The sequence below is a fragment of the Podarcis cretensis genome (assembly GCF_951804945.1).
Source record: "Podarcis cretensis genome assembly, chromosome: 13".
Classification (NCBI taxonomy): Eukaryota; Metazoa; Chordata; class Lepidosauria; order Squamata; family Lacertidae; genus Podarcis; species Podarcis cretensis.
In genome coordinates, this window is record NC_137182.1 from 23,940,216 (window position 1) to 23,955,633 (window position 15,418).

Sequence of the window (15,418 nt, forward strand, 5' to 3'; positions counted from 1 at the left end):
AATAATAATTTATTATTTATACCCCGCCCATCTGGATGGGTTTCCCCAGCCACTCTGGGCGGCTTCCAACAAAGATTAAAAATACATCAAAATGTCACACATTAAAAACATCCCTTCAGATGTTTTCTAGTTGTTTATCTCTTTGGCATCTGATGGGAGGGCGTTCCACAGGGCGGGCACCACAACTGAGAAGGCCCTCTGCCTGGTTCCCTGTAGCTTTGCTTCTCGCAGTGAGGGAACCGCCAGAAGGCCCTCAGCGCTGGACCTCAGCGTCTGGGCAGAGTTCCCCCCCTCCTGGTTTAAACCCTTCATGCCGTCAGGAGCCGGCACAGCTGCTGTTCACTTTTAAGAAACATTCAGGCAATTACAAATTGTGTCTGATTTGTCAGCTCAGTTTTGGCCTGGGTCCACTCACGATAAAGAGACCAGCCAAGTTTGCATGGGGGATATAATGTGGAAAAGATTCTTGCACCCTCTCAATCAATCTATAAAATGGAACCATCTGGACCTTCCTGCCTCTGGCCAGACAGACACATGTGTGAGAGTTTGGGCCTGGGCTTACTAGCTCCTAACTGGCCAGGTTTAATGGACTATGGTTCGCTGGGCTGGAAACTGAAGAGAGATGGAGGCAGGGCTTATTATTTTTTAATCAAAACCACATGCAGGTTTAAACACTTTTAAAACCCAGATATTAATCTGCAGTGATTGTTTCACAATTTCCCCTGATTCATGAAGCCCTGCTATTTCCCTCATCAGATGTGTGGAGTTGCGGGAAATGTTTTTGAAAGAGCACCTGCGATTCCTGACACCATCCTTCAGCTAATGTTAATTAGCTAGGAGAGGAGTTGAAGTATTGCCAGAAGCTCTGGACCTTGCCTAGCTTGTATTAAGAAAGGCTCAGAGACCTGTGCTGAGATCTAGCAGCTCAGTTCCCACAAGGAATTTGCAATCAAGCTACAGCAGTGGTGGGGAGCCTATGCCCCCCCCATAGGACTCCAGCTCCCATCAACCCCATTCAGCATGATCAATGGTCAGGAATTGTGGGAGCTGTAGTTCAGCAACATTCAAAGGGCCACAGGTTCCCCGTTCCTGAGCTACAGCATTGCAAGAAGCTTTCTGCTTTGTAGCTCAGCTGTTGCAAAGGCTATCTGAATGTCTGCCTCCAAGGTCAGAGGCGGTATCCTTCAGAATGCCAATTGCTGGAAACTGCTTTTGTGCTCAGATCCTGCTTGCCAGATTCATCTGGTTGGCCTCAGCGAGAACAGGATGCTTGACTAGGTGGGCCGTTGGCCTGGTTCTTATGTTCTTATGAATCATCAGTAGCAGTGTTTTGGCAGGGCTGGCCCAAGACATTTTGCTGCCTGAGGCAAAGGACAAGATGGTGCCTCTTCCATTCCACACCTGAAGCCGACCAGTCAGGCAGCTGAATACTAGCAATGAAACTGTGTCCCCTGCAAGCTAGATTGGGGACACAGGGCAGGCTGCATGGTGCACCCTGCTTACTGGGAAGCTGCCTCACCTTCCTTAATGGCAAATCCAGTCCTTTGTTTAAGCAACCTCAGTTAACACAGCAACCATTTCAGTTTGTTTTTTTTTAAAGTAAGTAGAGCAGAAGGAAGCTAGATGATAGAAAGTAGGAACCAAGGGTGACAGAGAAGTAGATCTGGATTTATAAACTGGTGATTTAACGATTTGGCAGATTTGCCTTTTGCTGCACTGTTACCTAGTGAAGGAAAAAAAGAGGGGGGGAGGGGGGGAGGGAAGAGAGAACAAATTACAGATCCCTGGGAGGAAGGAAGCAAAGTCTTAAGGCAGCGGAGGAGGAGGAGGAAGAAGGGATTTGAGGTAGGGGTGGGAGATACAGACGCGAGTCTATGTGTCTGAGCCACAGAGATGCTTTTGAGCCACCTGGAAGGGCGGCTTCTGAACTGCAGACATCAAAAACCCACCGACGGACGCGCTGTCTCCGGGACCGAAAGCCTTAGCCGGGTGCTGAGCGTAGGTCTTTCCTGCCATCAGGCAAAAAAGCTTGCAGGGGGAGGGAGTTTGGATATTTTATTTTATTTTGAAACAAGGCCTGCAGAGATCAAGGAAAATAAGGAAGTGAGTGGACCAGAAAGTCCAGGCCTCACACGGCATTTCTTTAAACATGCTACAAAAATTAGATGAAAAACTTACTCAGAGGAGATGGGGGAGGCAAGGTGGAGTCAGAATCAAAGTGGAGGATTTGTTTCAAGCGAGTGATGGTGACTTTCCTAGCTGAGGAACAATTTTTGTTGTAAGAAAAGTGAACTGCCCCTGATAGCAGATAACCTGACACACACCCCCCCCCAAAAAAAAACGGAGAGAGGAAAGACCTCTGCGCTTTTTTCTGGCCTGTTCTGACCTACAGAAAAGGTTTTTTTGTTTCTTTAAAGATTCATAACATGGATGTATTTATTTAAGTGACTTCTGGGGGTGTACACAACACCAGTTTAAGGTGGATTTGATGCATCTTCAAGTGAGCATGTTGTCCGCACAACATCGTCCAAGTGGCAGCGCACACTTTATTCTCATTTAATTCTAATTCGCACAATCCACAGATAACACAGTATGGGGGGGGAATGTGACCTAAAATCACACATTACCTAGGTGTGGAGGCACTAGAGCGCATTGGGTGGGGGGGCTATTTCCCCCCAATGTGCTTGGTGGCGCTTTCCTGGGTGCTCTCCATCGCAACACACCCTACTTCCATTTGCTCATTACCTGAATGCAAACTAACAATTTTGTTCCCATAGGGAAAGATACAGATTGCCTATTTCCACCAGTGGTTGCTGAAGGAACATTTGTATGGTTTTTGTAATTTTTTAAACCAGCTGTTTGGTGCGGAACTTCTGTTGCACACAATGGCTGTATTAAAAATAAATATTAAATAGGCCAAAGCAGGTATGGGGGTAGTGGGGGGAACCAACAGAAGACAAACTGTCTCCACACCCCTCTCCTCCAAATTGCTCTCCCCATCCTGCCTTGGCCATGTGTGCTTGTGTGTGCGCATTTGAAATGTACTGTTTAGGTCCTTCTCCAAAATCACTGTGGCTTTCTGTGTTGGGTGGATGCGTGGAGATCAGAGGAGCCTGTGTCTCCACCTGCCCAGCTGTTCTTTGCTCTGGCAAGGCACTCCTTTGTGGGCTGCTAGCTGTTTAGCTGATGGGGCCAGGCACAACGCACAAATACGTTTTTGGTTTTGAAACTGCTGTTTTGTGCAAATTTGGTAAAAAAGAAAATCTATTGCAAAAAGTAAAAACTGGCCATTTTGCCCACTGTGAAACATGCCTGAAGCTTGGGCTTTGGTAAAGTTTCATTATTGCACTAGTGCATTGATTTTTTTTTAAAAGGTGTATGTGGATAGGTAGACACCTGGGCACAAGCCCACAGTGGATCTCAGGTGTCTGGAATGTCAGACGGATGGGGAAGAAGAAGAAGAAGAAGAGTTTGGATTTGATATCCCGCCTTTCACTCCCCTTCAGGAGTCTCAAAGCGGCTAACATTCTCCTTTCCCTTCCTCCCCCACAACAAACACTCTGTGAGATGAGTGGGGCTGAGAGACTTCAAAGAAGTGTGACTAGCCCAAGGTCACCCAGCAGCTGCATGTGGAGGAGCGGAGACTCGAACCCGGTTCCCCAGATTACAAGACTACCGCTCTTAACCACTACACTCCACAATGGAGGAGACAACGCCACATAGTGCAAATACATTCCATCAAGCACTGCTTGCTGGCATAGACAGGAAACACTGAGATAGTTTTAAACTGAAAGCACTTTCAGTTGGTTAAAGCATGAGGCTGATAATGCCAAGGTTGCAGGTTTAATCCCCGTATGGTTCAGCTGCATATTCCTTCATTGAAGGGGGTCGGACTAGATGATTCTCTGGGTTCCTTCCAACTCTGCAATTATATGATTCTATGTGTGGACAAAAGGTGTACAGGAAAATTGGGCCTATAAAACCCACTTGCACACAGCCTCTATTTACTCATACACATCTAGGTTAAAATACTGCAGAATGGCTAATAGGTAAAAATAAATAACTGGACATGAACCCCACATAAAACAGAAGCAGCAGGAGAAAACAACACCAGGTTTAAAACTGTATAAAAAGTCAGCATTTAGAAAGCTTTGGCAAGTAATAAGGCCTTACCTTGGTATGAAAAAGACTCCAGCACTCTTGGGTAGGACCCAGTGGTACTAACACCTGCCCTGGTATCTGGATCTGTAGGCTGCCATTTTAATTCCTCACAATACTGCTGATAACAGGGCATTGTGTGAAACTCAAGTGGCCAACGGCTGCTCTCACCATCACTGCCAAGTAGACCCACCAACTTAAGAAGGGGACTACTAAAGGGCATTTATGCCTATGGTTCCCTCAGCCAGTGGAGCCCTCCCTAATCCCCTGTCTCCATGGAAGACATTTTAGAATTGGGATACCACAACTGGAAAAGCCCTGTTTTATAGGCGGTGGTGGTGGGGACCCAAAGAAGGACTTGTGAGAATCATTTTAGTGTCCCAGCAGATTCATGTGAGAGAAGGTGGTCTTTAAGGTCCTATAATTTGAAGAGCATAAACTGATGTTGTTGTTGTTGTTTAATTTCAGTTTACAGTGGTACCTCGGGTTACATACGCTTCAGGTTACAGACTCCGCTAACCCAGAAATAGTGCTTCGGGTTAAGAACTTTGCTTCAGGATAAGAACAGAAATCGTGCTCCGGTGGCGCGGCAGCAGCAGGAGGCCCCATTAGCTAAAGTGGTGCTTCAGGTTAAGAACAGTTTCAGGTTAAGAACGGACCTCCGGAACGAATTAAGTACTTAACCCAAGGGACCACTGTATCGCCTGCCCTTCACCTCAGGATCCCATGGCAGCTTACAACAATTTGAAACCATCTGACCACCAGCACCCATCCACCAGCCTGCCAAATCACCTGGGCTCACCTCCAAGGTGAGTTGGCTTATGAGGGGTTTCTCTGCAGATGTGAGCCCTGGCATCACTCTTCCTTAATAAATTAAGAACTGCTCTGCCCAGATTTGCCCATGCAATCCAGGCCACTCTGCGCCACAAGCAGAGAGAACAGGTGCTCTGTAAGAAAAGTGCCTGCAGAACAGAATAGCTCCAGGTGACTCGGGAAAGTGAGTGAACCAAATCACGCACTTCATGAGTCAGGTAGGAAACATTCGAGTGTTATGAAGTGATATTATACTGCATCGCACCACTGGTTTTCCTAGTCCAAAACTGTCTACTTGACGGGTAGCAGTTGATTCTCTTCAAGATCTACGTCTTTAAACTGGGTATGCCAGGAACAAAACTGGAGACGACTTTGGTTATTCATAGTTTGCGCCGTGTCACTCGGCTGTGGTCCCATTTGCCTGACTAATCGTCGGAAGAGGAAATTCCCTCCCAAATTTAGGCATCACGCAAACTCTGAGGTACAAATTGCACCAGGTTAACCTAAAAGAATATTTGCTAGGGGCTGTTTCCAAGTGCATGCCACCATGAATACTATTTCTAACGATGGCATTCGCTCCTATAGCCTAGAGAGAGGGGAAGCCCATAAAGTCTTATGTGAGGTACCCTTTCTGAACACAATTCCCATGTTAATAAGAGGGAAGTGAAAGCTGTTGTGAGGATTTTCCACTTTGGGTGTCAAAATAACTTGGACCAGCCTTGCTTAGGGGCCGAACGGTACAGATTATATAACTATAGACCCAGAAGGTCTTTTTCAGATTGTAAATTTGCTTTTTAATAGACAACAGAGAATGCGGAAGTAATTGGGGTGAGTGGATGCCCTTACTCCTTTTCCCACATGCCACTGTCCTGTTACAAATAACCCCATGGCAGTTTTCCTCATGTAGCATTTTTGAGACAAAGAATAATTGGGCCAACATTTACTTACTTGCTTGCTTATTTATTTATAAAATCTTACATACTACTTGGAACAATAAAAACATACATACAATAAAACCAAACCCACTAAATACATTAAACAGCTACCAAAAATACCAGCCTCATAAATAATAATCCAGAATCAACAAAAATAGCAACTCATAAAACTCCCGAAGCCAGGTGAAGAAAAAGGAAATCACCTTAACATATCTGCAATGATAACATTTCTTTAGCTGTAGTTAGAGGATATCCCCCTGGGGTGTTGTGAGGTATGTCCCAGGGGCCAGGGGCCTATTCCTATAATCTTTTGGACCAGGCCCCAGATCTGCCCTTTCCCCACTTTTAAAACTAAGCAACAACAACTTTGCCTATAGGGTGAATGGTCATACTACAAAATGCAGTGCTGGTGAAACCCCAGCTAGCCACCATTTTAATTAATTCTCCCAGAGGCATTTGTTTTAGTTTTATTATGTACATAAGCAAATATAAAGTGAGACCTCAGCTCACTCAGAGGCTTAGTGAGGGCAGCAGGCCAGGCAGAGTGGCATCATTATTTCCTCGCCACAGCCTCACTCAGGAAAACACACAATATCTGAATACTGTTGACGGAGAACAGAACTGGAGAAGGGAAGCTAGACTGCAGCAGCCAGAAGAATTGTTGCACAGTATTCTGAGCAGGAGCAGTCTATTTGAGCAGTGAGAACATGGAATTACAGCCAATTCAAGAGCCACCACCAATTTTAACCTGCTCTTGGGCAGTGCAGGTCCCGTGGCGAAAAGGAGCATAAAAGAGGGAGCTGTCTCTGAGCATAAGAATTTCTAGTTGTCGCAACTGCTCACAGCCTCCTGTGTGCATTCGCTTAGGAATGCTTTCAACATTTCCATAAGGTAGGCCACTGTCATTTGAGCATTCACAGGCAAAACTGAACACACAGCAACAGAAATCCGCCCCCCCCCCCATCCTGCTCCTTGAAAAGCTGGCTCTTAATTTAAAACTCATATTTCAGATTATGAAAATCCAACTTTTGGATGCACAAAGTGGGGTTTCCCCAGCTAATTCTGCAAAATGTCAGGCCTCTTTCCAACATCTATTTAGCCTCTAGTGCAAATCTAGGATCTTTCATCTCTGTAACATTTCTCTCTTCTTCCCCCCACCTCACTCTCCTCTCTTCCTCCCGAATCCATCCTCCTCATCAGGCTATCTTCCTTTCCACCCCACGGCCCTTTCCCTCTTTGTCGCCATCCAACAAGCGGAACTCTCTTCCTAAGTGCATGGAAAGGATTGGCGGCAACTGCCTCTCTCCTTGTAATTTATGCAAATGGCCTCTATAATTAGCAGTAATTTCAAGGCACAGCTCGGTGCTTCAGACGCTCCTCAGCGAGGAAATGCCCCAACGGTAATTCTACGGCATTAACTTTATTTACTCCACCTGTGTGGTCTCGGCACTAGCTAGGCCTGTGAGCAAAGATACGATACCCGTTCTCTTCCGGGAGATGATCCTGAGCTGGGGGCAAGCCCCTACCTGTCCCCAGGGAACCATGGCCTTGGGAAAGGGGGGGGTACTGCAGGCAGATGCTCCTGATAAAAAAAGTTCCATGAGTTTCACGGTAAGGCGTCAGGGCGAAAAAATAATATTTGGGATGGGATCTGTAGATTTACGGGATAAAGCGTCATCATCGCTTCCCCCCACACTGAAAGATGCTTCCTGTGGAACCTACTTTTCAATCTGTAGCTATTTAATATTGATCATACTCTCAGGGATTGATCCTGTATACTCGCTATATCCCTGGCCATTCGACATGCTGGCTGGGGCTAATACAGGGTTGCTATACGTCTGGGAATTCCCGGACAGATCTGGAATACAGCAGTCTGCAGCAGTGTCCGGATGAAAATCAGTTTTAGGAAATGTCCAGGAAAATCCAGGCGTACGGTAGCCCACTCATGTCGGCAGTGCAGTTTTTGCCGATTTCCCTTAAAAATAGCTCAAAAATGGCATGTTTTTGCGATTTTTTTCCCCCAAAGAAGCTCAACAACTTTGGGCAGAACTAAAAAAAAAAAAAAAAAAAAAGAGCTAAACAATTTTGGCCAAAAAAACCTCAACAATTTTCACTGTTTGAAATATGGCAACCCCAGCAGCTGGTGACTGGTCCATTGGATTTAGGAAGTGTAGAAGTTTTCAAGTGACTTCTATTGAATCAGGACCATGGATAAGCATAATAGATGTCTCGTGGATAATAATGGCATTGAAATTAATTGGGCGGGCAGGGGAGGTTTAATTCCAAAAGTAAAAAAATGGTGTACAAGTTCATAATTCTAGCTCTGAATTCTGAAGTTTTGACTGGTTTTGAATGGGTGCAATATTTTGTTTCAACTGCACATATGTAATCCAAACCTCAAATGAAAGCAAGAGCCATATATATTTGCAACAACAAGGCAGTCCATTAACATAACAGCCGCCATCTGTGGAAGCACTAATGGCCCTCAGTCAAATGGAGAGTATCCTCACATTCACTGTGCAAAGCAAGAGAGAGAGACACTGGGTACACACTCCTGTTTACTCTGCATCCAGTGTTCTCCCATGGCTGGTTTGGGAAGTGGTGTACAGTGGTACCTCGGGTTAAGAACTTAATTCGTTCTGAAGGTCCATTCTTAACCTGAAACTGTTCTTAACCTGAGGTACCACTTTAGCTAATGGGGCCTCCCACTGCCACCGCACCGCCGGAGCACAATTTCTATTCTCATCCTGAAGCAAAGTTCTTAACCTGAGGTACTATTTCTGGGTTAGTGGAGTCTGTAAACTGAAGCGTCTGTAACCTGAAGTGTCTGTAACCTGAGGTACCACTGTACTCATGTTGTAAACCTCAGTCCATATATGTCCTGTCACTTATTATGAAATACTGTATTTTTATGTGTTTTCCCTCAAATGGGCTTTGAACCAAACTGAGAAAAGAACAGCTTGTAATGCGTACACAGCCTGCGTACACAGCCTGCGCACACAGCCACAGACTCCCATCAAGTGCAGCTGTTTTTTCAGCACCAGTTCTTAAAATCTCTGGCTGTACTCGACTTAAAGAATGTAAATCTGCAGCCTAAAGAGTTAATCAGGTTATATCCACACCATATCTTCAAAACACTCTTATACCACTTCAACCGTTGTAGTGAATCCTGGGAACTGCCCCATGATCCTTTGGGGGATGTCATAAAGTGCTTCCATGTATGGTATGAACATGACCTCAATCTCAGTGTGGTGCAGTTTTGCTTCAAGACCCAGGGAGACCCAGGTGAGTTATGAAGCTTACTGTCTGACCATTTAGAACACAAACCCACAGCACAAGATGATTGTAAGGATAAAATTTTGTCTGTATGTGTAAGAACCATGTATGCGACTTTGAAGTATTTGGACAAAAGGTGTGGTAAAAATGCAATACATATAAATAATAATATTTTCTTGTGTGCACTTATAAGCACTGGAATGCTGCAGCCTGAAAGGACAGAATGCACTCTTTGTGAGTGGTTCTCCAATGCGAAGGACAAACCTAGCCATGGTGGGGTTTTGGTGCAGTCTTGTATCCAGCTAGGGTGCTTCTATGCAGAGGTTTATTAAGGAATCCATGCAGCTCATGCATATCTGCTTAAATTCCACTGCAGTGGGAACCAGGAACTCTGGAATTTCAGCAGGCTGCGTTCAGAATACTGTTTTGCAGTCCTTGTATCTTCAATCTGATCTTCATAATCACCCTCTGGAATAGGTCACTATTAGTGCCATTTCATTGATGGTCAGCTGAATCCTGGAGTGACTTACCCAAGGCCACCCAGACAGGACCTCAGTCACTTCCAACTCTACAATTCTATGATTCCTAACCGAGGCATGACTTTTAAGTTAGAGTTTCTGATGTCTGAGTCCCAACGCTTTGGATCTGGCGAGCGGTTGAGAACAATCTCTGCTCAACACTGCATCTTTGAAGATGGGAGAGAAGCTGGTTTTGCATCATGCTCTCTAGAGGGTAGATTATGGAAAGCTGGATATTTGGCTGGTGGAATACTGATGGAATTCGCTTTTCTGAACACCTTCAGCAAGCTAAATCTCAGCAGAGCGGGCTCAGTGGAACAGGGGCACAGCTTGGCAGCAGATTACGTGGCTTTGCATGCAGAGGGTCCCAGTTTCACTCCCTGTTGTGTGCAGGGAAGAGTTGTCCTGCCTGAAAAACATCAGAATACTGCTGCCAGTTGTCTTTGTCCATGGAGATTTCTTGGCAGGGATACTAGAGTGGCTTGCCGGTTCCTGCTCCAGGTAGTGAGAGATTTTACTTTCTTGGGCTCCATGATCACTACAGATGGTGATAGCAGTCACGAAATTAAAAGACACCTGCTTCTTGCGAGAAAAGCGATGACAATCCTAGACAGCATCTTAAAAAGCAGAGACATCACCTTGCCAACAAAGGTTTGTATAGTTAAAGCTATGGTTTTCCCAGTAGTGATGTATGGAAGTGAGAGCTGGACCATAAAGACGGCTGATCACCGAAGAAGTGATGCTTTTGAATTCTGGTGCTGGAGGAGACTCTTGAGAGTCCCAATGACTGCAAGAAGATCAAACCTATTCATTCTGAAGGAAATCAGCCCCGAGTGCTCACTGGAAGGACAGATCCTGAAGTTGAGGCTCCAATACTGTTATGTACTGGGTTGAATAGGATCCAAACTGCAGCAGTCTGATTGGCCCTAGAACAATAGGATCCAAAAGGCAGCAGCCTGATTGGTCCTAGAACAATAGGATTCAGAATGCAGCAGTCTGATTGGTCCTAGAACAATGCAGCAGTATGATTGGTGGGCAGGAACTACCCAATCATGCTCCAGATAGAAGTGAATCCACAACCTGATTGGCTTACAGTAGAATTCCGGAATTAGCCAATCATGTGCAGCCCATTGTGTAAATAATGTATATAAAGCAGATACCTTGAGGGGACTTTCATTCATTCCTCCTCACCACTATGAGCTGAATAAAGAGCATGAAATCACTTTGCGACTCTGAGTATATTTCACTGGCGACGAAGGTGGGATCCCGCTGAGCTGACTGCCACACACAGCACCGCAGCACCGCCACCTGCCGCACCGCTGCCTCGCACCGTGTATCCAGGCTTCAGCTCCGGGACACAAGGAACTCAGAATGGCAACCGACAGCAGCTTCTCACCGTTCAACCCAGCATCCGGAGACTGGGAAGCGTATGCCTCCCGTTTCACCTTCCTCCTAGAAGCCAAAGGGGTCACCGATGAAGAAGACGCCAAGAAGAGGGCAATATTCTTCAGCGTCTGCGGAGAGGAGACATTTGAAATTGCCCGGGCTCTCCTTGCGCCTGAAGACGTCGCTACTGTTCCATACAAAACAATAATGGAACAGCTGAAGGGGCACTTTTCGCCGCAGCCCTCAGTGGTGGCTCGTCGAAATGCCTTCTACGCAAAGCGGCAAGCCCCTGGGGAAACCATAACTGGGTTTGTGACCTCTCTCCGCCAAGCCGCCCGGTTCTGCAGCTTCTCAGAGCTGGAGAACATGCTTCGTGACCGCCTCGTCGGTGGCCTGAGGGATGAGAAGCTGCAACGACGCCTCTACGCTAAGAAGGACCTAACGTTCCAGGTCGCCCTGGAGGAGGCCCTGGCAACGGAAGCTGCCGAGAGGTCGACGCAAGAGGCACGGCCGAGCCAGCCATCCCAACCGAGGGTCCACCATGAAGACCTCACCGACGACTCAGGATCCAACAGGGAGGAGGTGCACCGAGTACAGCAGCGCACTCAAGCAGCCCACATACCACAGCTGCCTCGACGAGAAGGAGGGAACTGCGCAAGCTGCGGAGAAAGTCACGAGAGGAGGACCTGCCGTTTCCGCAACGCAGAGTGCAGGCAGTGCAGAAAATCGGGACACATCGCCCGGGTGTGTCGGGCTCGGCCCACCCGACGCCAGGCATCAGATGACCAATCCAAGAGCCCCAGGTCCCGGGGCCCAACGCACCAAGGCAACTCGACTGAGCTCACGGACTTCCAGGTATACCAGTTGCCCCACCCCAACGTAGAGAAAATTTATGTTGACGTACAGATAGAGGGGGCCCCATGCCGCATGGAGCTTGACACGGGTTCAACTCTATCCATAATCTCGGCAAGGACCTTAAGGAAACTGTGTCCTACTGGGGGTCCCAAACTCAGGCCGGCCCCATTCACCCTCCGGGACTTCCAGAAACATAAGGTCCCCACAATGGGGGTGGGGACCTTCAGGGTGCAATACCGAGGGCGGACGCGGCAACTGGAATTGCTGGTGGTCAAGGGCCCCTACATTAGCTTACTGGGATTGGCATGGTTTGGACCACTGGGGCTAGCCGTCACCGGGGTGAACCACACTAGCTTACAAGTGGACGTGGACGCCATATGCAAGGAATTTCCGGGGGTTTTTGATGGGAAATTGGGACAGTATACGGGCCCCCCCATTGCTCTACAGCTTGACCCCGCAGTACGACCGGTCAGGCTCAAGGCCCGCCGGGTCCCGTTCGCCCTGAAACCCCGTATAGACGAGGAATTGGACCGGCTTGTGGAGCAAGGAGTGCTGGAGCCGGTGCCTAATGCCCCCTGGGAAACCCCAATTGTCACACCTGTCAAGCCTAATGGTTCGGTCCGCATCTGCGCAGACTACAAATGTACCATAAACAAGGCCCTTGCGGCCCATGCATACCCAGTGCCAGTGGTCAGCCATGTTCTTGCCACCCTGGCTGGGTCGAAAATTTTTGGCAAGCTGGACTTGGCCCAAGCATATCAACAGCTGCCAGTAGATGAGGCCACAGCAGAGGCACAGACGATTGTGACGCACAGAGGAGCATTCAGGGTAAAGCGGCTGCAATTCGGTATCAGCGTGGCACCAGGCATATTCCAGAATCTAATGGACTCTCTACTTAAAGGGATTCCTGGCGTCACCCCCTTCTTCGATGATGTGTTGATTGCCGGGCCCACACCAGAGGAGTTTGAGGACCGCCTCCGCACCGTTCTGCACCGTTTCCAGACGGCGGGTCTCAAGGTGAAGCGGGAAAAATGTCTACTAGGAGTGCCTCAGGTGGACTTTCTGGGATTTATGGTGGACACAGAAGGGGTCCACCCGACTGGGGACAAGGTACGGGCCATTTGTGATGCCCCAGCGCCCAAGAACAAGACTGAACTTCAGGCCTTCTTGGGACTATTGAACTTTTACCATTCCTTCCTTCCCCACAAGGCGGCGGTAGCGGAGCCCCTACACAGACTCCTGGACAAGCGGGCCCCTTGGGTGTGGGGCCAGCGCCAGGAGGCCGCATTCCAGGCAGTCAAGGACTTGCTTGTCTCAAACTCGGTCTTGGCACACTTCGACGAGACGCTGCCGGTGGTGCTAGCATGCGACGCCTCGCCCTATGGAATTGGCGCTGTCCTGGGACACCAACTCCCGGATGGAAGAGAGGTACCAGTGGCATACTTTTCCCAGACACTCAACACAACCGAGCGGAACTACTCGCAAATCGACAAGGAGGGTCTGGCAATCGTGAAGGGAGTAAAAAAATTCCATGATTTCTTGTACGGGCGGCCCTTCACCGTGGTGACTGACCACAAGCCGTTGCTTGGCTTGTTTGCCCCTGAAAAGCAGACCCCCCAAGTGCTGTCTCCTCGCGTCCTCAGGTGGTCAATTTTCCTTGCCAGCTACCAGTATGCACTGATTCACCGTCCGGGGAAGGCGATGGGCCATGCGGACGCCCTCAGCAGGCTACCACTACCGGAAACAGGCCCCGACCCAGCACCTGCACAAGAGGTTATGAGCCTGGAGCTGCTTCCTGACCGCCCCATTCAGGCACAAGAAGTTGCACACCATTCCAAGAAAGATAGGGTCATCTCCCGGGTCCTGGACTGGGTGTGGAGGGGATGGCCCAGCAGCAGCCCCGGGCCAGAATTCGCCGGCTACACAACCCGCAAACATGAACTGTCGGCCCACAAGGGGTGCCTGTTATGGGGAAGCAGGGTCGTTGTTCCCCAGCCCCTCCGCAAAAGGGTTCTCACAGCCCTACACGAGACACACCCAGGGGTAGTAAGAATGAAGGCCCTTGCCAGGAGTTATGTGTGGTGGCCAGGGATCGACGGAGAGATAGAGGCCTGGGTCAAACACTGCCAGGCCTGCCAAGAATCCCGCCCAGATCCCCCAAGGGCCCCAGTCCAGTCCTGGGAGTCTGCCCGAGCACCATGGTCACGCCTGCATGTGGACTTCGCTGGCCCCTTTCAGGGGAAAACATTCTTCATAGTGGTGGACTCCTACACCAAATGGCTGGAAGTCGCACTGGTACCGTCCACTTCTACGTCCGCAGCCATCCGGGTACTACGCAGGCTGTTTGCAACCCACGGGCTCCCTGACACTCTCGTCTCAGACAACGGGACTGCATTTACGTCAGGAGAATTCCAAACCTTCACAACGCAGAACGCCATCCGCCACATCCGTTCGGCGCCATTCCACCCTGCCACCAATGGCCAAGCAGAACGCATGGTGCGGACCACCAAGGACACCCTTCGCCGTATGACACAAGGGGATTGGGAGTACCGCCTTGCCACATTCCTTCTAGCACAGCACAGCACCCCCAGCTCAACGACTGGCCGGAGCCCCGCTGAACTACTAATGGGTCGGCGCCTTGCAATCAGATTGGACCGCCTTCACCCCGATAGAGCTCAGGATGAGGCAGTGGTGGGGGAAGGCAAGAACCCCCGGACCTTCGAGGCTCAGGACCCAGTGTACGCAAAGAATTTTGGGGCAGGCCCAGCATGGGTACCCGCCACAGTCACCAGGGTCACTGGCCCCGTGTCGTATGAGGTGCTAACGGATGGGGGGCAATGCTGGCGCCGCCACTGCGACCAGATACGGCGACGATTCCCAGGAGAAAACCAGGAGGAGGAAAGGGCAGAGGAGTCCCAAGGGAACAGAGGGGCAGTGAGGCCCATAGAGCACGAGGGGCCAGCAGGAGAGGCAGAATCAGTAAATACAGAGAGGACCTGCGAGGCCGAAAGGACACCGGAACCAGAACCACGACTGAGTGAGCCGGTTGCGCCAGACCAAACAGCCCCATCACAGCCAGCATCCTTGGAACACGAGCCAGAACCTGAACCCCGGACCAGGGAACACCCCAGGCCGCAACGCACACGTAGGCCGCCGGCGTACCTCGAGGACTATGAATGCAACCTCCCGGGCAGGACTGGAACTTAGAGGGGAGGGGTGTTATGTACTGGGTTGAATAGGATCCAAACTGCAGCAGTCTGATTGGCCCTAGAACAATAGGATCCAAAAGGCAGCAGCCTGATTGGTCCTAGAACAATAGGATTCAGAATGCAGCAGTCTGATTGGTCCTAGAACAATGCAGCAGTATGATTGGTGGGCAGGAACTACCCAATCATGCTCCAGATAGAAGTGAATCCACAACCTGATTGGCTTACAGTAGAATTCCGGAATTAGCCAATCATGTGCAGCCCATTGTGT